Here is a 23,863-nt window from a genome sequence, read left to right as displayed (position 1 = left end):
AAATACATCTCGTGTTTCTTAGGTAGTGTAACGCCACCGAAAATTGAATGCTTTTATGGCGGGTATATAACTCAGATCATAAAAATGTGACCTCATTGGATGACAATGAGGTACCAGAACCATCCAGAAAGAGACCTGCAACGAGTCGCAACTCAGTCGTAGTAAGCAAAGTACAACTTGTGACAGGTGAGACTCAATAAAAATAAGGATTAGCCAAAATCTACGTTTGGAAACGGTTATGGGTTCATTAAGATAAGGTGCCCCGTGACATCTTCCGCTCAACCATTCCATACTTCAAACAGCTGTAGGCATAAAAAGGTATACTAGTTAATAAGTGCTGCACTGGGACTGAGAGCCGTCGTCTTCGCACATTTAATGGATTATGGAAAGCAGCTAGAGAAGAGTGGCGTCTTTTGAAGATAACAGCCTTTACAATGGAAAATTCACTAGAGGACCATTGTCAAAACGCATGGTCGTAAAAAAAAATGTGATTAGACATGGTAATATGGACCGTACCGACGTGATGAGGCTACCAAACTGTTCTAATATAACTCACCTAATAATATCACGTATTCAACCCTTTGTGCAACATTATCAATTCTTTGTCTTTGGACACGCCTAAATGAAGATAAAACAAACTGATGAATTTATAATTCCGAATATTTACAAATTTCTAGAATTTGGAAAGATGACAAACTGTACGCTTCAACGACAAATAAACTTGTCATAAAATGAATTATAATAGTCTTCTAGGAACGTAACTTTAAATGTATATACATATAAACAAACAGTAGCTTTCACTCTATTTTCTGTTATTGCAGTTACGTAAAAAAAGACCGCTACTTTTAGTCAGCAGTTATGCGTTAAATACTTCTATCCAAACCTGAGGAGTACTTGATTAGCCCATGTGACACGTGAGGTGTTGGCAAACGTTCTAAAACTACTAACAATCTTCAATATCCACATACCTCTACCATAGTCTATAAACACTTTGAAATAATGTGCTTTGTTTCGACTTCTGGTGTACATGAACAAAATTGAGTTTGTACAATCTCGGGGCCCCGGCGGTTAGGGCTCTTGATTCGCAATTTGAGGTCGCAAATTCGAATCCCCATCACACTAAACATGCTCGCTCTTTCATTCGTAAAAGCGTTATAATGTGACGTTTAATCCAATAAACTGTTGGTAAAAGAGTGGTACCAGAGTTGGCGGGGAATGACGATAACTAGCTACCTTCCCTTTAGTCTTACACTGCTAAATTAGAGATGGCTAGCGCAGATAGCCCTCGTATAGCTTTAGGCGAAATTCAAAAGAAACAAAGTATAATCTCGCAGAAATTACCGAACATATGACCTTATCTCCTGTACACAGAGACAGACTGATAGACAAACGACAATACTGATCTCCCAACAAATAAATCCATGAATTCGCCTACTAAGAAAGAGTATACATGATATGTTGTAACAGGTCTTATGGTAGGAATATAGATATAGGAGCTGACGAACTAGGTGATACCACACAGTACTGTACGTCGGTGCGTTATCAGAGTGATATTAAATCCCATAGCGTGTGAATGGTGAATGGTAAGGGCACTGCTGGTTGGCGTCTTTCTCCCTGTTTAGTATTGCAAATTTGGGAACACAACAGTAGTCTGCAATAAATATATCTTGCCTGACTGTCTTGGACAGTATAATATTGGTATTTCTCTTCGTTTGAAAAAATATCGATAATAGCTTGACTCCCTTCTAAAGAGACATAGGATTAGAACCTCTCGACAACAAAATAAAGAGTTAAAATGTGCGCGTGAAATAACGAAGTTTATGTTTTATATAAACACACTTAGAATGCCATATCATGTGATATCACTAATAAATATAAGGTGCGTGGTTTGGACGTCATCGCGTTATGATGTTTTACTGGATATTACAGATAACTAAGCTCTATCGCCCGAGATACGAACGGTCTGTAAACAGGCAGCAACTGTGTGCGAATTTCTTCCCACTATAACGTTACAGGACGTCTCACTACTGTTGTTATAAAGACAGAATTAACTATACGATATTGGTATCATGAGAGACGTAATCACTTCCCACCTTTCCTAATTTTGATTTAAAAACACGTAGCTTATAACTACACGAGTTACTCATGTAAAGACTACAGCTTTATAGATTATCAATAGTAACCAAACACTCTGCTTTATAAGAGTCATTGTATTCGTCACTTCATATCTCACAACACAATGCAATATAACTTATTACAATGTGTTTTAAGGGTCGAACGCACATGTTTAGATTACTGTAAACACTGCTGTGTTTGTAGCTAAACAGTCAAACATACTTGTTTAGATTACCTTCAACACTACTGTGCTTCTACCTAAGCAGTAGAACGCACATGTCTAGATTGCTGAAACACTGTCATGTTTCTAGCTAAGTAGTAGAATGATATATATTTAAAAACGGCTGGTATGGGTAGAGAGAACTCTAAGTATAGAAGCGAACAACGTTTCGACCTTCTTCGGTCATTTGATTTGCAGTGTTCGAAAACATGTGAAGGTGACTTTTTGTTTTCTTTGAATCTGGTTTCCTTTCTTCTACTTGTTTTTCCAATATAGACGTCGTGGCAGTTGTCGCATTGTATTTTATAAATATTGTTGGTGTGACAACTGCCACGACGTCTATATTGGAAAAACAAGTAGAAGAAAGGAAACCAGATTCAAAGAAAACAAAAAGTCACCTTCACACGTTTTCGAACACTGCAAATAAAAAACACACAACATAACCATAGAAAACTCCCAAATACTATATAAAGAAACAAACGCAAAATTAAAGAAGCCTTACTTATACAACAACTCAAGCCCAAAATAAACCAATACAAAGGAACACCTTTATATCTATATTAATAAATATAATCAAACATCTAAGCATGCCCTCTACATTCTTACACTCAATTACACAACCGTCTTCAAATATGTGGTCAGCTATTGGTCAGTTACCTCTTTCTTTCTTTGTGATCCTAAAGATGACCGAAGAAGGTCGAAACGTTGTTCGCTCCTCTACATAGTGTTTTTTCTATCCAAACCAGCCGTTTTTACATACATATTCTTCTATACAAGTGGGTTTTCTCGTCATCACGGATTAAGTAGTAGAACATATGAGTTTAGATTACCGTGAACACCGCCATGTTTCTAGCTAAGGAGTAGAGCATACATGTTTAGATTACCGTAAACACTGCTGTGTTTCTAACTAAGCAGTAGAGCATACATGTTTAGATTACCGTAAACACTGCTGTGTTTCTAACTAATCAGTAGAACATACATGTTTAGATTACCGTAAACACTGCTGTGTTTCTAGCTAAGCAGTAGAACATACCTGTTTAGATTACCGTAAACACTGCTGTGTTTATACCTAAGCAGCAGAACACACGTGCTTGGATTTCAGTAAACACTGCTGTGTTTCTACCTAAGCAGCAGAACACACGTGTTTGGATTTCAGTAAACACTGCTGTGTTTCTACCTAAGCAGCAGAACACACGTGTTTGGATTTCAGTAAACACTGCTGTGTTTCTACCTAAGCAGCAGAACACACGTGTTTGGATTTCAGTAAACACTGCTGCGTTTCTACCTAAGCAGCAGAACACATGTGCTTGGATTTCAGTAAACACTGCTGCTTTTCTACCTAAGCAGCAGAACACACGTGCTTGGATTTCAGTAAACACTGCTGTCTTTATACGCAAGTTTTATGTTATTTATGTGACAGTTGTATCACCTGATCTACAACGTTTAGCCTAAAATATCATGTCCTGCGTCATGTTCATACGTTAGACATGTAACATTTGTTCTGTGAAATGAGTGAACGGCAGGCGAAGAGTCGAATATTCACTCATCATTCTGTATACTTCTTCTTACTTCCGATATGTATGGAAAGTGTGACCTTGAAAAATAAACTGTTAAAAATTTTTTGTCACGCTGCAAGGTCGAGCCATTACCTGATTTTTGTTTGTCATGCGCTGCAAGGTCAAGTGATTACATGAGTTTTATTTGTTACGCAGCGAGGTCAAGAGATTACACCCTTCGCAGATGTGGATATCTTCGGACATAAATCCATTTATAACTCATGATATTCGGCCAACTTAGGATATACGAGGGTTAGTCCTAAATACATATTTTAAGCTTACAATGCAAAACCATCTCTTTAATGGTATATGCATGTTAGAGTTTTCTTTCCCTTTTTTATAAGTACTGAAATTGAAAAGAGAATCTGTGACGCAGAAAACTAATTCATGTTTTAATTGGCCATACTCGTTGCTATGGGCTTTAGTTTCGTCCATTCAAGGTTCATCAGCAGAGCTTGATTCAGTAACTCAAGAAATACAATTAGGCCTATTATAACGGTGAAGTGTATGTAATATCTTTGACGTTTTTGAAGCCGTTTTAATTCACTATATACTAATGGTATTTCTTTGGTTTGCTGATCCAAACTGTACTGATAAGCCTTGAATAGAAGAAATTGCAAGCCTATAGCAGAGGGTATGACCAATCCAAGAATGTATTAGATCTCTACGTCACAGATTCTTTTTTTCAGTTTCACCTCTGGAGGAAAATAAATGTTTAAGATGCGTGTATAATCATTAGCATTTGTTTGCTCTATAATACAAATAATGAACTGGGCAAAATGTCAAAACTTTATTCACACACCTAAATTAATTTAGGTTACTGTATGATGAATTAAACCCCATAGTAGTCATTCGGATAAATGTATAATAATGAACATTAAACTAATATTAAACATTCTACACGTTCATAATAAACCAAGAATAAAATATACCTCACCTACAGAGCACATAATTATTAGCTTTAAGTATTATCATGGACTTACTTTTTGCTGAACAATGTAACATTGTTATAACTACAGATAAGCAAACCTTACCACAACTCCCTTTAACAACATTTTATTGTCAAGTATAATACAAGTCTGTTTAGTGTGTTTGTTAATTAAGCATTATTGTTCAACTTATTTTGTTAATTGATATTTCATGACAGTTTACTTTTTCGTAACAAGAGAGTTAAGAGTTGGTCATTTTAAAAGCGATAGTTGTGGCAAGCTTGGTTGTCTAGACTTTATTAATATTGTTTACGTCACGTTACTCGAGTATTCACTATATTTCTCATTACCTTAACTGAGTATTTTAACTCGACGCCGTTCGAGCACTATACATAAAATTCCAGGTCTTAGTGAATACGCTATTTATACATGTGACTCGCAAATGCAAGAGTATAGAACTAAAACGAAGTCAAGAGAAGTGACAGTTCAGTCAGAAAGTTGATAAACGTGTAGTTTGCCGGCGTTGGCGCGATTATCCGAAATGGGTGATATTGTAAAGAGTTTCACAGTTTATTAGAGAAAAGGAGAACAATTCCTCTTGTCCAATAAAGGGTAAAGTAATTGAACCAGTTTATGCGGACTTTAAAAGGAGACAAATATTTGAAGTTCAGGATACAACTGTAATAATTCATGGGGTAACGTAAGTGAATTATTCACTGATGCTATTATGATAAGAGTAGAAAAAATAGTTTGTTTTGTCAACTGAAGTATAGAGCAACTGAAACATTCTGTGTGGAAAACAAAGAAGAATTATTTAGTCTTAGATAAAATTGGGTATCTTACAGTGTAAATAATTAATTTACACAATATTAACTTGTTTTAAAGATATTATATTAAAACAAGTGGATTTTGGACTGTCCGTTTATTATTCGTATTTATCACCAACAAATCACAGACATCTACTGAAGAAGAACCTCATCCCCCTGACATTTGGCAAGCCAGCTAGAATTATAGATTGGTAAGAAGCGGTAGAAGAAACCGTGAACGACAGGAAAAATAATTGGATCTGTATAAGCACAATTGTAGTGGTAGCAAAAATAGTGTGGAGATTATAATCACACTACATAAAAATGTCAGCTGATTTGATAAACGTAAAGAAGGAAGTTAACGTTTTGGGTTAAAAGACAGTGAAGTGTGACAGTTTGTTAAACAATAACTAGAGAGAGATGAATGATAACAGAAGAAAGGATGAAAGAATAAAAGAAGACAATGAGAGAGAGAGAGAGACTAAAAATAGAGAGATTAAGAACATAAAGAGAGAAAGAAGAAAATGGGAGAGATGAAGAACTGGAAATAAAAAGAATAAGAGCACACTCAACTACAAAGCTCACCCAACAGAAAAATAGAGCACACTTAACTACAAAGCTCACCCAACAGAAAGATAGAGCACACTTAACTACAAAGCTCACCCAACAGAAAGATAGAGCACACTTAACTACAAAGCTCACCCAACAGAAAAATAGAGCACACTTAACTACAAAGCTCACCCAACAGAAAGACAGAGCACACTCAACTACAAAGCTCAAACAGAAAGATCACACCTACAAAGCTCACCCAACAGAAAGACAGAGCACACTCAACTACAAAGCTCAAACAACAGAAAGATAGAGCACACTTAACTACAAAGCTCACCCAACAGAAAGATAAAGCACACTCAACTACAAAGCTCAAACAACAGAAAGATAGAGCACACTTAACTACAAAGCTCACCCAACAGAAAGACAGAGCACACTCAACTACAAAGCTCAAACAACAGAAAGATAGAGCACACTCAACTACAAAGCTCACCCAACAGAAAGATAGAGCACACTCAACTACAAAGCTCATCGAAAAGAAAGATAGAGCACACTCAACTACAAAGCTCACCCAACAGAAAGATAGAGCACGCTCAACTACAAAGCTCACCCAACAGAAAGATAGAGCACGCTCAACTACAAAGCTCACCCAACAGAAAGATAAAGGACCCAAGAATGACAATAGGGTCATGGCCAGCCAACCCAAGCTGCCTAAATTCGATGAACAGAAATATGACATAGGTACTGTTCTGGAGAGATATGAAAGAGTTGCACAAAGACAGGACTGGGTAGTTTGTCTTAGCTCACTTCTCACAGGAAGAGGCCCACTAGTATATGCAGACACGACACATAGAGGTAACAGACCATTTAGTAATCCATAATTTATAACAGTGTGTGGAAACTTTTTCCCTGTGGAATGTCGTAATAGAACCAAGTAGTCAGTATGCTAGTATATATACATCCGAGTATGTTAAGGTAGCAACACGATACCAGTATATATACATCCGAGTATGTTAAGGTAACAACACGATACCAGTATATATACATCCGAGTAGGTTAAGGTAGCAACACGATACCAGTATATATACATCCAAGTATGTCAAGGTTTGTTTGTTTTTTTTAATTTCGCGCAAAGCTACTCGAGGGCTATCTGCGCTAGCCGTCCCTAATTTAGCAGTGTAAAACAAGAGGGAAGGCAGCTAGTCATCACCACCCACTGCCAACTCTTGGGCTACTCTTTTACCAACGAATAGTGGGATTGACCGTCACATTATAACGCTCCCACGGCTGAAAGGGCGAGCATGTTTGGTGCGACGGGGATACGAAACCGCGACCCTCAGATTACGAGTCGCGCGCTTTAACCCAGCTGGCCATGCTGAGCCAAAGTTAAGGTAGTAACGCCTAAGTAAAGTTTTCATCTTTTAAAATAACGGGTTATTTGACCAGAGATAGCCATACATCGTCTGTTTTGTCCTTTGCTAACTGCTAGATTATCATAATAAAAATTACCTTCAGTGTTATAAGAAATACCAGTGTTCTGAGGGTTAGTGTTAGAAATTACAGAAAGTCAAAATTTTCGAAACGTTCGCAGATTAACACTTAAATGTTGGTTAAATGAACGACCTTAATAAAACTCAATATGAACCTTTAATGAAATTTAAATAACAAAGAAATATATTCCGATATTTTTTATTTCTTTAAAGAATCAGTAACTTATTTAGTTTTTGCTGCAGAATTGCAAATAGTTTTGTATTCTTTGAAGAAAAAGCAGTTGCGAGTGCGTAAGTAGATAACACAAACAAAGCAGAACAAATAATCGGAATTCCATCCGTTATGTACAAATAACTCACCGATCTTTTGCAGGGTTTCTGTTGCTCAGGGTTACTCAAACGTAAATAATATGTTAACACCATGGTGCTTCTGGTTAGTAACTAAACCGTGTGATGGAAGAATTAACCATGAGTTACATTACGAATGCCGTAATAAAACGATGAAATGCGAGTCCAAGAAATGTAAAACAATCTCCTACTTAAAACATACGTGCGTTAAATATTCTGTAGCAGGTAAGGCAGTTTCCCTTTCAGATGGCGGTAATAAGTAGATGATGAGGACAGCACGAGCAACACGTGCCCAGTTGTGAAATGACCAACGACTACAGTACTTTTTTTTTCGTGTTTCTATGCGTAAGGTGACTGTTCATTCGAATGTGTTTTTCTCTTTTAACTCACAATAAACTTCAATTGTTTGGTCTTTTTGTTAGGTCGTACTATATGCACCACAGAAAGAGAGTTTGAATATTTGGATAGAAGCCCATCGCTCGGGTTACTATGGTAACCATGCAGGCGTCCTACTGAGTTAACTTCAGACATGTTAAAGGTTCCTTATAACTTGTAAAATGTTTTTCAAGTTAAGTATAGCTTCACCGCTTGTCGAACAGCCAAGATCGATTCGTGACGTTATTAGAACACGTAGGTTGTAAGAAGTTTTGATTGAAATAAGTAAAAATGTTTATAATGTGGTCGGGTTATAGGGTTTCGTCTTAACCAAGATCGATTGATACTCTACTTGAAAGGTTTTCATACTCTTCAAGATGAAGTAGGTAGGATCTAACAAGGAGCTTTATGGTATAATCGAAAGTTTTTATACTTTACGTCATAATTTCACGTTAAAGCTTTATAATAAACGTTTTTAGTCTGTTTTAGCAGAGAAAACGTAAAGTGTAAATAGGTTTGGGTAACACGGATTTCCAAGATTATTATACAGAATAAAGTTTAGGGGTCTTTTTGTAATTGGAACGACATATTTGGTTTGCTCTGGCTCTTCACTGTTATTCTTTGTATTTTATTAAACAAAAAGCTTTTAAATACTACTGATTAAAACAATGTATATTGTTAAGTCTTCTGTCGTGCAGCAATGTGTAAAGAATAAGCATGGGAATCTGTTTATCCAACATGTCTGTTTAAAAGTATCATTTCCTTCCAATCAGCCATCAACTCCGTTGAAATACGTGTACACATAGAACGAGGTTAAAAGCTCCCGAACCCATCAATCCCGTAACTTGACAAATATCTTGCACAGTGGTGTAGTTTGTATTTTATTTTGTTACCTTTGAATTACTATAACTGTATTCTCTCAACTGAGGTTCATTAAACGTTTTATGAATGACCCTGTTCATTGACCCTCTGGAATGCTTCAGAAAATGTAGAAGTTAATTTTAAAATATAATAACAAATTTTTGAGTTATGCGAGTTCTAATATTGGTGATTACAACGTTTCGACCTTTAGTATCAGGACATCTTCGGGTAAGAAATACATTTAAAATAATATGTTTATTTGTATATATAGATATTTAATCTTCATACCTGGATTAAAATAATGTAAAAACCCTCTCAAAGCTCTTCAAGATAAACATACCAGTATACCAAATCTTCATACACAGATTTAAAAAACGTAAAAAACCTTCCAAAGACCTTCATTATATACTTTAGCAATCCAAATGAAATCTCTGTATCTAGTTTAAAACATTATCCATTGTACCTACAAAACAAAAATGTTAGAAATGTAGATTCGTCTCGAATGTTACGAATTTTTATAGAAAATAACCACGTGATACATAAACATGAGACATTTCAGCCAGCCAAGTTCTTTTCACAGGTCAGTATTTCTAACATGAAAACCACAATTGTTATTTTCTAAGACACATGATTAGTCAAACCTCTGGATATGAATCGTGTATCTAAAGGGCTTGCTTATACGTTGTAAATCGTCTGATAATTGTGTAATATTTTTGGCAAACACTGTTGCATCAAATGTTTTTCGGCTCCATTTGAACTTCTAAATGAGGTACTAAAGTGTTAAAATAATCTAAGTTATTTTTACCAAATATCACTAGCAGCGAGTCGTATTTTTATTTTGCAAAACATTTTCTGTTACAAATTATTAGTATAAAGCTTAAATATTTTTCGTCTATGTATTATACATTGCGATCAATAGATGTCGCTCCTAAGTTATAAGTTCCATCGAAAGCAAATATGTCATTAGGTAAATGTAAAGATAATTTTGCTTTTTATTCTTTCAAACTTTCATAACCTGTTCAGAACTGATGATTTTGGCTCTTATTTTAACCTTCAAGTAAAAAGTCTTAAAGGTCGAGTTAGAAGTAAGCCTATAACAAGATCCGTTTAAACAAGTTGCGTGGCAAAGTGTGACTGGATTTATTATGAATGTAGATAGGTAACTGGTTTTTATTTAAACCAGGTGAACTTAAGGAATTTATTTTATTAACACATGAAACTACGAACAAGTCTATTTGATTATTTATACCTTTTATTTCTCAATTAACCTGGCAACCATAACTCGCTACATTGTAAGATCATTTTAACTGTAGGCTATTTATTTCTTCCAGTCTCTCGAGCCGTACAGAAATCGAAGAAGTTTGGGGATGTTCCACCAGTTCAGTGAAGGCATGCGGCAGAAACGAAGGAATAATTGAGACAGAAAACTAATTAAATGGCGAAAAATTCAGAAAACATGTAAAGTATGGAACTAAATAACGATAAGCAGCCTAGATACAAAATGATATGTCTTAAAGAATAAAATAACACATTTATGTTATCGTGACTAATACTTCCTAATAGGTGTGGATGTTAGTGTTTAAACAGTATAAATATATGTGGGTGTCAATGTTTAAACAGTATAAAGGTACATGAGTGTTGATGTTTTAACAGTGAGAGATATATGGGTGTTAATGTTTAAATAGCATAAAGGTATATGGGTGTTATTATTTAAACAGTACAAAGGTATATGGACATTACTGATTAACAGTATAAAGGTACATAGATGTTATTGTTTAAACAGTATGAATGTATATGAGTGTTGATGTTTAAACAGTGTAGAGATATATGGGTGTTAATGTTTAAACAGTACAAAGGTATATGGACGTTACTGATTAAACAGTACAAAGGTATATGGACGTTACTGATTAAACAGTATAGATATATACGAATGTTAGTATTTAAACGATACAAAACCACATTTTACAGATATGGGGGTCGATGTACAAAGAATACGAGAATACTGGTTATCTAAACAACATAAGATATGGTATTGAGAATGCTTTAAAGTATATTTTTATGTGTCTGTTTAAGCAAGTTATACAGGTATGGATGTTGAGATTGTCGTAGTACAAGTACATTTGGATTCCAACAATGCTAAAGTAAGGTAATAGACCAATCAAGAAGTCCTTGTATAAAAATCAGGAATTCTGTAAGCTGGCAATACTGGTCCAGCCATCTTTGCTGGGTGCATTAACATCTATAAATTCATGAATTTTATCCAATATTATTAAAGTAAATAACTGTAACCATCTCTCGATCGCTATTCAAACCTAGATGCACGACGAAGCCACTAGAATATGATGAGAATACCTGGACAAGCGACATTATCTTCCACGTGAATGGCCTTATCAAGGATTAACCTACTATAACTGATGGCCCTAATGATACTTTACTAAGAAACAAGATGAAATAAATCCTCATTAGCTGCGGATATAATTGGATCTCAAAAGTTTGTACTTGAAGAAAACACTCCGAGTAATTCTACAAACCACGTCATAAAGATACAAGATGCTTTTGTTTTTGGACGCATTTGAAGCTGGCTTAAATTTTGAAAATTTCAACATTTGTTTTGTCATATTTTGTAGCTTTCATTGGTAATAGTATAAAAGAATGTAATTCCACAAGTAATCTTATCAAGTAGGCTTGCCGATATTGTATAAACTGACAGCTTTCAAGACAGAGCTAGGAGTGTGAAACATGGTATAATTTGTACTAACTCAAATAACATGTTACTTTTCACTTCAAATCATTCAAATATGTTTATAAAGCATGAGTTCAGAACGGATGTCTTTCATCTCCTGTCCTGTAAAGTCAAATTCTATAGCACTTAGATTTACAGATGTAACTAGAGTAATTGTACCGTATAGGAAGTTATTCTGGTATATTTACAGATGTAACTAGAGTAACTCCAACATACGTGTACGTGTAGTCAGACGCTATACGTAAATTAGGTAAAAACAGTGTTTTTGTACATGTACGGATAGAATCACGTGATTATTATATGACGTCATTTGGTAGGATCTGCTCCTGTACCTGAAGTAGAGAGAAAAGTGAAGTCACTCTCTCATAAAGATGGCTCTCACAACGTGAACTTACTGTTTCTATCCATAAAATTATCTCCAAACAGATAGATGAGTAAGTATGAAGCACGTCAACACTTTGAGCGGTGGATAGAAACACCAAATTGTATGCTTAGTTTTAATATTTTTTTTCACAGTAACTAAGCAAACCAATATGCTCTGAAGAGAGAAAGACGACCTTTCCAGGACCCGAGGGTTTCGTGTCAGAACATAAACTCGTACTGATTATTATTCGACCTGATCATTTAATGGTACATAATATAGAAATGTGTAAATAAAGAATGTTGTTCCTAAAAGGGTGTATAAGATTACCACACGTTATATACCTTCATACATTGTGGATCCTAAGGAATAGAAGGGAAGAACTATTATCAGTACACTGACTTATATAACCTTTAGTTTGACACTTGAATCTAAATTAAACGTTCTCTAAATTACAACGTGTTAAAACTATGAAAATTTACTGCACGTGAGAAGCAGTGTTTTTTATATATCCAGGCGATACGCATAAACAATCTTGCTATATGTGCTAGCGCGTGATGCAAGGCGGGCTTAGCCCGTTCTGTCGGGGTGAATAACCTCAAACAATTATAGAACCTCTGTTTCAGAGAGTTCGGTTATCATCGACTTTGCTCGGAAGCTGAAACTATGTCAGTCCATGACTGAAATTAATATTATTTTACTTTCAGTTTTAATGATGGAATTTATGGCTGCTATACAACGAGTAATATTACAAAAAGAATGTAGTATCATTTATTACCACTAGTCGAAGTGTTTATAAGTTATGATGCTTTGTGGTGCATGACAAATGGATTTAGACTTTTGATAATAATTCAGAAAAAAACAACAAATATATAATTGTTTTAACCGACACTTTGTCTTTGTAGGTTCTTCATTACTAGTACATAAAACCGCACTTCTCGTGAATCCGTAATGGTGAATCGTCTTTTGAAATACAAGTTATCTTATAAAGGTAATTTTTCTAACTTTATTATAAATATTGTTGTACTTCTGTTGGACTATGTCGATGTAATAAAATATTAAACTGTATTTTTCACAAAAAATTTCATTCATACGTTCAGTAAATGCATTATTTTTAACAATGTAAATGTTTTAAACTTACCTCTTTATTTAAAGTTTTGATATTTATCTAACGTTTCCACGTATTGTCGGTAAATTTCATCCAAACTCGCGGGATTATAAGAAACTGCATCCATTACGTATTTGTAACATTGCGTTTGCTTTGCGTGATGTTTCAGCAATAACTTCGATTCTTTAAGGAACGTTCTATCACAAACAAAACAGGGAAAAATTTGAATACAAACTTTGAAATAGTGTGAATCTTACGTGACAATAAAAAACAAGGCTATTGAACACAGAGTTGGGCTATAAAATCTGCCAGGAAACCGAAGAAATCACGTGACATGGATAGGCGGCCTAGAAATGGGGCAATGGTGGTACTTCAGTGTAGTTGTTGTACGGCCTACATCTAGTGTTTACTTTCCTAACGGTACTGGGATTCACATCCTTAACTGGTATACTATTTATTTCATTTACACTCACACAGGCCTAGTGATTATGACACTCAGTTCACAAACTGTAGATCATTGGTTCGAATCTCGCCACCGAACATACTCGTTATTTTAGCCACGGAGACGTAACAATGTAATAGTCAATCTCGCTACTTTTTAAAGGATAAAGAATATCCCAATAGTTGACGGTGGGTAGTATTGACTAGCTGCCTTCACTCTAGTCTGTCACTTCTAATAGCGCAGATAGCCATCGAATAGCTTTTCGCGAAATTAAAAAAACCGACAAACACTGACACGTAACTCAAGTAAGAAACATTTCCACCGCAACAAAACTCTGGATCCTTTACAAAGTTACTCAACTGTAGGCCCATTTCAAAGCATAAATTTGGCGCGTTTGTCTCACCTACTCAGAAATATAAATTGTCGCATTCACGTGATCTTTAAACAGTTGTAACAATTTGCTAAACCCATTCCCGTTAAGGAGGGTTAGCCGGTTTTATTGAGGCTAGTATAGAATCAAGGTAATCCTCACCACTGAACGACGACATTCCAGAAGCTGATTATGTGAAATCACCGAAAACATTCTCGTTAGATTAATATTTCTGGTAAGTGATGCCAACCTCAATAACGTGCAACAGAGTAAAACACATTAGTGTCTTATGCTAAGAATCCGTTAATTGTTCGCGACTCGTTGTCTCTAAAACACGTTCCACTCTTTGAGACTGTGAATATGCTATAAGAATGACTGTCAAGTTCTTTTTGATTAGACAAGAGTAGTCCAAGAGTTGGCGGTGTGTAGTTATGACGTTTCCTTTGATCTCAGTTCAGACTTTGGAATGGCTATACGCAGATAACCCTTCTGTAGCTTTTGCGAGAATTTCCAAAACAAACTTAAAACTGGTAACAGCTGTTCGTAATGATCAGATATACAGCCCGCTGTTATAGAATATTTGTAATGTCTAGGACAGCTGCATTACGACTTCCCGTTAAGGCATATGTATCAGCTCATTATCAACCTCGTGGATCAAATAATGACGACTTGGATCTGTATCAGCTAATTATTAACATTAGGGTTCAAATAATAACGATTTGGATCTGTATTACCTCATTATGAATCTCATATATCAACTAATGACCTGGATCTGTATTAACTCATTATAAACTACAGGGATCAAATAATGACGACTTGGATTTGTATTAGCTCATTATAAACTACAGGGATCAAATAATGACGAGCTGGATCTGTATTAGCTCATTATAAACTACAGGGATTGGATCTGTAATAATAAACTACAGGGATCAAATAATGACGAGCTGGATCTGTATTAGCTCATTATAAACTACAGGGATCAAATAATGACGACTTGGATCTGTATTAGCTCATTATAAACTACAGGGATCAAATAATGACGACTTGGATCTGTATTAGCTCATTATAAACTACAGGGATCAAATAATGACGACTTGGATCTGTATTAGCTCATTATAAACTACAGGGATCAAATAATGACGACTTGGATCTGTATTAGCTCATTATAAACTACAGGGATTAAATAATGACGAGCTAGATCTGTATTACCAAAAGAACTGGTCTTTTTTTTTACATTCATTGATTGAATTATCGGAAAGGCTTAACCAAATCCTTTGGCTTATTTTGTCATCTCCATTTATGTAACTAATATGTTCATTTAACCCGAATAACGCGCTTTAGTCTGATTCACAAACACATTGATTTGTTTCCATCTTTCTTTATCTTTCTGGTTTTAACATATAACTTTACGTAAGAACACTGTATTAATACGAGTACTTCATTTTAATCACAACTGTATACGACAGATCTGCAAGTAAGGTATTCCATATCAGTGATGTACGTTTGTGTATTCAGTGTATTATATTCTCCCCATAATAAATTAGTGCAACCTGTATATCTGTAAGTCGTTCCACGTGCTTTATCGCTTTTGTTGTTATACGTTAAGTAATGAAACTTCATCACCGAGTTCGATCCCTGAACAGACAGCCACAAACAAACAAAGTTCATTTTTAATGTTATTTTTAATAATATAAAAGTGTAGGTTGGTTATATAAAAATATCTAAATATTTAAGATCTATATTTACTTTGACACATTAAATGGCAACATAGGACAATTGCCATATCCACAGCTTGGAGAGTGAAAAATAGAGAGATTCAGAGCAATTTGGGTTCAAGCCATATCCATTTTTGTAGTTTTGGTGATCTGCTGCCTTGTTTATCCATCATGTTACTTATTCTATCAGACACACAGAATATCCACAACACTCTGGGGAAATATCACTTTACTAGTAGGGATACAACTATAATCATATTTCAGTAGTTAGTAGTGGAGATTTCATTTTATTTTAAATCAGTGATATGTATACACAAGCTGACTAGGTCAAAAATGAAATATCGAAATTATATCACGATTTAATTCACTCAGCTCATGTTGGTTAATCCCCAATATTTCATTTAAAATGTAATCTTGACTTAAGGTTCTACTGTTAACGTATAACGACATATGATAAGACTTAATAAGGTAAGTCATCTGACGTGACATACAAAACTATTCTACCCTGACTGGGATTACTTGGTAGATCGTGTAATAGATGTCACTGAATGGACTTGTGCTCGGAGCCGCGAGCGAAAGTAGTTACATTAGACTTCCCTTCAAAGTTTTTTTCTTCTCTGATTTAACGAGGTCACCATAGCAAAATGTCACCAGAGTTCAATACCCTTTCCAAATATAGACCCTTTAAATCAAATAACTTGTCAATGACTACACACACATGGTCAGGTGAGTTAAAGCGTTCGACTCGTAATCTGGGGGTCGCGGGTTGGAATCCCCGTCGAATCAAACATGCTCGCCCTTTCAGCCGTGGGGGTGTTATAATGTTACGGTCAAGCCCACTGTTCGTTGGTAAAAAAGTAGCCCAAGAGTTGGCGGTGGGGGGTGACGACTAGCTGCCTTCCCTCTAGTCTTACACTGTTAAATGGCTAGCGCAGATAGCTCTTGTGTAGCTTTGCGCGAAATTCTAAAACAAAAAAACAAACAAACAAACAGTAACTACACTGAATGCATATAAACTTTGAATGAATTTCTAACTATCTGTGGTCGAGGCGTGACCCTGCGGTTACAGTACCGAAATGTGAATCTGTTGGTTCATGATACACGTCCCTACCCGTAAAATCTGTTTTGCACTTTGGGGCCGTGTGTGTGTTATAAGAGTGATGATAAAATTCCGCAATTTGTTTGCAGTAGCCATAGAGTTGTGGAGGTAGATGCTATTAACTAGCTGGCTGCCCTCTATTAGTTTAAAATTACAGTTGGCTAGGGTGTATAGCCTTTGTATTGCTTTGCAACATGTCGAAGAAACAAATTCCCTTGTCTTTCTCAAGGAATAACATCTTAGGGAATGGAGAACAAATGAATTTAAGTTGGAAACGATTTATAATTTCATACAAAAACGTACCTTATATTTAAATATTATTCACTGTTAGCCTCTCAGATACACTCGCATCAACTGAAAAACAAAATAAATCATTTTGATTCATGTGTGAAAGCAGTCGGTCTGATCAGCCAAGGTATTGTGCCAAAGGACTAGTCGCCACTGGATATGGCGTATATATAGGACGGTTAACTTATTATAAGATAACTATTCCTCCTTGCTTTAGTTAATGAAGTTTTTATAATTAGTTCTGGGATAGTTCTCCATAGTCTAGTTTGTATGAAATATATTAAGTGGACCCACACAAGTGATGTGTCTTAGATTTTGATTGGTTGTCTGTTGTGTCTTTGTTGATGAACTGCCCCATTTTGTCATTGGTTGTCTTTGCTTATAATTCTCATAACACTGAGACCTTTCTAGTTTTGGATAAATCATCAATAATATTTACTATATCGATGTTATCTCTTCGAATCCAGTTTTGAAATCAGGAAATGGCCAATCCCTCCGTTATTAATGTCATTTCTTAGATATTGAATGATCACTCACTTGTTTCATACTTCGCGGATCTATTTTCGAAATTGGTCCTTATCACATCGACATCGAGTTCATCACGCAGAAATATAATTGAATTTAGCTTAAAGTTGGTAAGATGGCGTCTTCTCTTGTTAATAAATTCTGTTTGTGGATTCCACACTTGTTACAATGACATATTCTCTTACAGATAAAACCTGTTCTTGGATTCACGTAAGAGGATCGGTTTCGTCGATTTCTATCCCCTCATCAGTAGCCTAGAAAAGGACCAGGCCTCTTGTAGAAGACAATTGTAAATCGTGTGTATGGAGTTTTAATTGGCTTACTTATCTCTCTGTGTGACGTGTGGTGTTTGGCTTGCTTACTTATCTACTAATTTGACCTCTAACCTATCATTTTTCTGGTTATGTCCATCTGTTTGTATTGTTACAAGTTATTCACCTATATTTCAATAATATTTGGAGAAAATTAGTATTCGACATCAGTCAAACACCTATCGTCATTTAACAAGATTTATTTATCTATTCTCATAAATTAGCATAAAAGAAAGTACCCTTCCTATATGTTTATTCTGGTTTATCCTACAAGAAATTATAGATCTAATTTGTCCTACAAGTTACTGTAAGTCTGGTTTGTCCTACAAGTTATTGTAGGTCTGGTTTGTCCTACAAGTGATTATAGGTCTGGTTTGTTCTACAAGTTACTGTAGGTCTGGTTTGTCCTACAAGTGATTATAGGTCTGGTTTGTTCTACAAGTTACTGTAGGTCTGGTTTGTCCTACAAGTGATTATAGGTCTGGTTTGTCCTACAAGTGATTATAGGTCTGGTTTGTTCTACAAGTTACTGTAGGTCTGGTTTGTTCTACAAGTTACTGTAGGTCTGGTTTGTTCTAAAGTTACTGTAGGTCTGGTTTGTCCTACAAGTGATTATAGGTCTGGTTTGTCCTACAAGTGATTATAGGTCTGGTTTGTTCAACAAGTTACTGTAGGTCTGGTTTGTTCTACAAGTTACTGTAGGTCTGGTTTGTTCTACAAGTTACTGTAGGTCTGGTTTGTTCTACAAGTGATTATAGGTCTGGTTTGTCCTACAAGTGATTATAGGTCTGGTTTGTCCTACAAGTGATTATAGGTCTGGTTTGTTCTACAAGTTATTGTAGGTCTGGTTTGTCCTACAAGTGATTGTAGATCTGGTTTGTCCTACAAGTGATTGTAGGTCTGATGTCTGGTGTGTCATAATTGCTACTGTACGTATTACTTGTCTTCAAACTATTGTATATTAAATTTGTGTTTCAAGCTATTCTAGGTTTAACGTTTATCCTTTACTCATACAATACACACTTACACACTATGTCAACCTTCTGTTGTTTTTCTTGTGTTATCCCATAACAGTACACAAACGTAACGTTATTTGTATACTAGTTTTAACATCCACTACATCGAACTTTTACTTTGTTCACAACAGTGAACATTCAGATCAGAATGGAACCTTGTATTCTGAGCAGCACGATAGATAGGTAACAGCTACAAAATAATTCTTGAAGCTGTTGAAGGTTTATCTCAGCTTACTGTCTAGACAATGACGGCTAGTTACCTGTTCCTGACCCTCATCTGATTGTTGCTCGTATGCTCATCATAACAAAACTCACGTATGCTTAAAAGCAAGACGTCTCGTAGCCTGGAATAAATTGATAAGTAAACTAAAGATTAAACCGTAGCCACAAATGCAAACTTCTGATGAATGCAGTTTGACGTGCATCGTCAGATTTTTCGTACTTTTTCAACTACATACTGGAGTATAACTGAATGAACTTTCTCTTTATCAGACACTCAGATCATTTGTATAAATTAGTAGATGTGGTCTAGTGACCTACGGTTTCGGACTATCTGAAGATTCAGAGTCAGATCTTCGTTGACTAGAAAAACGCCTCATGGCCGTCAATAAGGTGTTAGATGGCATAGATCCACCATTTGGTCAGACAATAACTGTTGATGTGTGTTGTTGTCTAGGAGACTGTGTATAGATCGTCCTTTTGTATATTTTCACGAAGACTCTAGACAACAACAAAAACATGAATAGGAACACTAGTTTAATCAAGGTAATTCACAAGTTACCATAAACAAAGTTTGGTCGAATAACACACGTTTGGTCGATAGTAGGGTCACTTACGTACCAATATTACATACTACCTGCACAGTTGGTCACTTAAATACCAGTAGGCTATAGTACCTGGACAGTTGATCACTTAAGTACCAGTAGTACATACTACCTGTACCGTTGGGCACTTAAGTACCAGTACTACATACTACCTGGACCGTTGGTCACTTAAGTACCAGTACTACATACTACCTGGACCGTTGGTCACTTAAGTACCAGTAGTACATACTACCTCGACAGTTGGTCACTTAAGTACCAGTGGTACATACCATCTCGACAGTTGGTCACTTAAATATCAGTAGTACATACTACTTGAACTGTTGGTCACTTAAGTACCAATAGTACATACTACCTCAACATTGATCACTTAAGTACCAGCAGTACATGCTACCTGGATCGTTGGTCATTTAGGTACCAGTAGTACACAGTGACCTACATAGTACCTAGACAGATGGTCACTTAAGTACTAGTAGTATATATTACCTCCAGAGTGGGCTTTCTACTCAATAAGTATCTAAACAGCACAGGCCGCTTCGTGAAGAAAAAAGTGAGAGAAGAGAAGGACGTTTGTTCCACTGAATCAAGTCTATACATACACACATACTTAACACATCAACATTTATACTTTTAATATACAGATAACCCAGTAACATGTTGAAAGAATTAAAACACTGATATTAGTCACGTGTTAACACGACAAACGTTTGTTTTCGTTTATTAGTTTACTAATCTATTAAACTGGGTCAATAGTTTATAAACGCGTAAACAGAAAATATTCGGAGCAGCTGTTAGCCTGAATTCATAAATGTCACCACTTATATTGATGCTGGTATATTATATATGTTTGGCTGATGTTCTAAGTCACATAAAACACATTCAGTTATTGTTATCGCACTAAAATAAGTTTACTTACGTCAATTTGCACACTTATATAGACAATAAACTTTATTCAGTACTCACAGAATTTCCAACAGATTAAGATGAAAGAGCTATCGAGCACTGATAAATATTTTTTTGATTTATTTCTCCAGTTCAATGTTAAGAGACCTGCAGTATTGTTTCATCAGTTATTTACTGATAGATCTGTAGTGTTGGTTCATCAACAGTCTACTGATAGATCTTTAGTGTTGTTTCATCAACTGTTGATGATGTAAATGGTCTGCGTTTGATGATGTAAGTGGTCTGTGTTTGATGGTGTAACTGGTCTATGGTTGATGCTCTAAGTGATCTATGGTACAGTGGTAAACCGTTTAGTTCTACATCACAGATTGACTGTTGTAGTTGTAGCAGTAAACCGTTTAGTTCTACATCACAGATTGACTGTTGTAGTTGTAGTAGTAAACCGTTTAGTTCTACATCACAGATTGACTGTTGTAGTTGTAGTAGTAAACCGTTTAGTTCTACATCACAGATTGACTGTTGTAGTTGTAGCAGTAAACCGTTTAGTTCTACGTCACAGATTGACTGTTGTAGTTGTAGTAGTAAACCGTTTAGTTCTACGTCAGAGACTGACTGTTTTAGTTGTAGTAGTAAACCGTTTAGTTCTACGTCAGAGACTGACTGTTGTAGTTGTAATATTAAACCGTTTAGTTCTACATCACAGACTGACTGTTGTAGTTGTAATAGTAAACCGTTTAGTTCTACATCACAGATTGACTGTTGTAATTGTAATAGTAAACCGTTTAGTTCTACGTCACAGATTGACTGTTGTAGTTGTAGCAGTAAACCGTTTAGTTCTACGTCACAGATTGACTGTTGTAGTTGTAGTAGTAAACCGTTTAGTTCTACGTCAGAGACTGACTGTTTTAGTTGTAGTAGTAAACCGTTTAGTTCTACGTCAGAGACTGACTGTTGTAGTTGTAATAGTAAACCGTTTAGTTCTACATCACAGATTGACTGTTGTAGTTGTAGCAGTAAACCGTTTAGTTCTACATCACAGATTGACTGTTGTAGTTGTAGCAGTAAACCGTTTAGTTCTACATCACAGTTTGACTGTTGAAGTTGTAGAAGTAAACCGTTTAGTTCAACATCACAGACTGACTGTTGTAGTTATAGTAATAAACCGTTTAGTTCTACATCACAGTTTGACTGTTGTAGTTATAGTAATAAACCGTTTAGTTCTACATCACAGATTGACTGTTGTAGTTGTAGCAGTAAACCGTTTAGTTCTACATCACAGATTGACTGTTGTAGTTGTAGCAGTAAACCGTTTAGTTTTACATCACAGTCTGACTGTTGTAGTTGTAGAAGTAAACCGTTTAGTTCTACATCACAGACTGACTGTTGTAGTTGTAATAGTAAACCGTTTAGTTCTACATCACAGACTGACTGTTGTAGTTGCAATAGTAAACCGTTTAGTTCTACATCACAGACTGACTGTTGTAGTTGTAAAAGTAAACCGTTTAGTTCTACGTCACAGTTTGACTATTGTAGTTGTAGCAGTAAACCGTTTAGTTCTACATCACAGATTGACTGTTGTAGTTGTAGCAGTAAACCGTTTAGTTCTACATCACAGTCTGACTGTTGTAGTTGTAGCAGTAAACCGTTTAGTTCTACATCACAGTCTGACTGTTGTAGTTGTAGAAGTAAACCGTTTAGTTCTACATCACAGACTGACTGTTGTAGTTATAGTAATAAACCGTTTAGTTCTACATCACAGACTGACTGTTGTAGTTATAGTAATAAACCGTTTAGTTCTACATCACAGTTTGACTGTTGTAGGTGCAGTAGTAAACCGTTTAGTCCCACAGCAGTCTGAATGTAGTATGTAAACCGTTTAGTTTTACATCAGTCTGTTGAATGTATATTAGAAAGCCGTTTATTTCTACATCACAGACTTACTGTTGTAGGTACGGGGGTAAACCGTTTAGGTCGACAGCAGTCTGTCTATTGTAGGTACAGTAGTAAATCGTTTAGGTCGACAGCAGTCTGTCTATTGTAGGTACAGTAGTAAATCGTTTAGGTCGACAGCAGTCTGTCTATTGTAGGTACAGTAGTAAATCGTTTGGTCGACAGCAGTCTGTCTATTGTAGGTACAGTAGTAAATCGTTTAGGTCGACAGCAGTCTGTCTATTGTAGGTACAGTAGTAAATCGTTTAGGTCGACAGCAGTCTGTCTATTGTAGGTACAGTAGTAAATCGTTTAGGTCGACAGCAGTCTGTCTATTGTAGGTACAGTAGTAAATCGTTTAGCTCTGTATCGCAGTCCGACTTTTGTAGGTACAATAGATTTGTTTGTTTGTTTTTTTGAATTTCTCGCAAAACTACACGAGGGCTATCTGCGCTAGCCTTTTTGTAATTTAGCAGTGTAAGACTTGAGGGAAGGCAACTAGTCATCACCACCCACCGCCTACTCTTGTGCTACTCTTTTATCAATGGATAGTAGGATTGACCGTAACATTATAATTCCTCCACGGCTAAAAGTACAAGCATGTTTGGTGTGACAGAGATTCGAACCCGCGCCCCTCAGATTAGTCCATGTAATAAACCGTTTAGTTTTACATAAACTAACTGTTGTAGGTACCAGGCCTAAATCATGTTAGAATGTGTAGTTTTGTTTTTCTGTATGTTATTTCCCGTCTAATGGACGAGGAAGATTATAGTAAACATTATTTTAGAAGTAATTTGTTCTTTCTGTCCAGTTCTTCTGTTACAGATTGCAGACTTGCAAGTTTGTTCTAAAAAAATTGCTTTTTGTGCGGCAATAAAGACAATTTTAATTTCTATAATCTGTTCGGTACAGCCATAATTTGTCTCTCGTCCTTTCGTCAGTTATGATTGAAATATACTTTCTAGACGTTTTCTGTTCAAATC

At 35.8% G+C, this 23,863-nt stretch overlaps 1 protein-coding gene and 1 long non-coding RNA gene across 4 annotated transcripts in view; one reads left to right on the top strand and one right to left on the bottom strand.

Moving 5' to 3' along the window:
* The window catches only part of LOC143257102 (solute carrier organic anion transporter family member 74D-like), a 52,935-nt gene that overhangs the window by 22,888 nt on the left and 6,184 nt on the right, over positions 1-23,863 (bottom strand). The window contains exon 1 of one of the 3 annotated variants that reach the window (XM_076515333.1): positions 13,495-14,234. The exons of the other annotated variants lie outside the window; for them this stretch is intronic. The gene's annotated coding sequence lies outside the window, so the exon portion shown is untranslated. Of the gene's footprint in view, positions 1-13,494; positions 14,235-23,863 lie in introns of those variants that run through there. 3 annotated transcript variants of the gene reach the window in all.
* On the top strand, positions 10,316-13,433 carry LOC143258211 (uncharacterized). Its single transcript, XR_013032197.1, has 3 exons — positions 10,316-10,408; positions 10,581-10,712; positions 13,259-13,433. It is a non-coding gene; the product is annotated as an uncharacterized LOC143258211 (long non-coding RNA).

Source organism: Tachypleus tridentatus, chromosome 7 (assembly GCF_004210375.1).
Source record: "Tachypleus tridentatus isolate NWPU-2018 chromosome 7, ASM421037v1, whole genome shotgun sequence".
NCBI classification, from domain to species: domain Eukaryota; kingdom Metazoa; phylum Arthropoda; class Merostomata; order Xiphosura; family Limulidae; genus Tachypleus; species Tachypleus tridentatus.
This window is presented reverse-complemented; position numbering and strand designations above follow the sequence as displayed.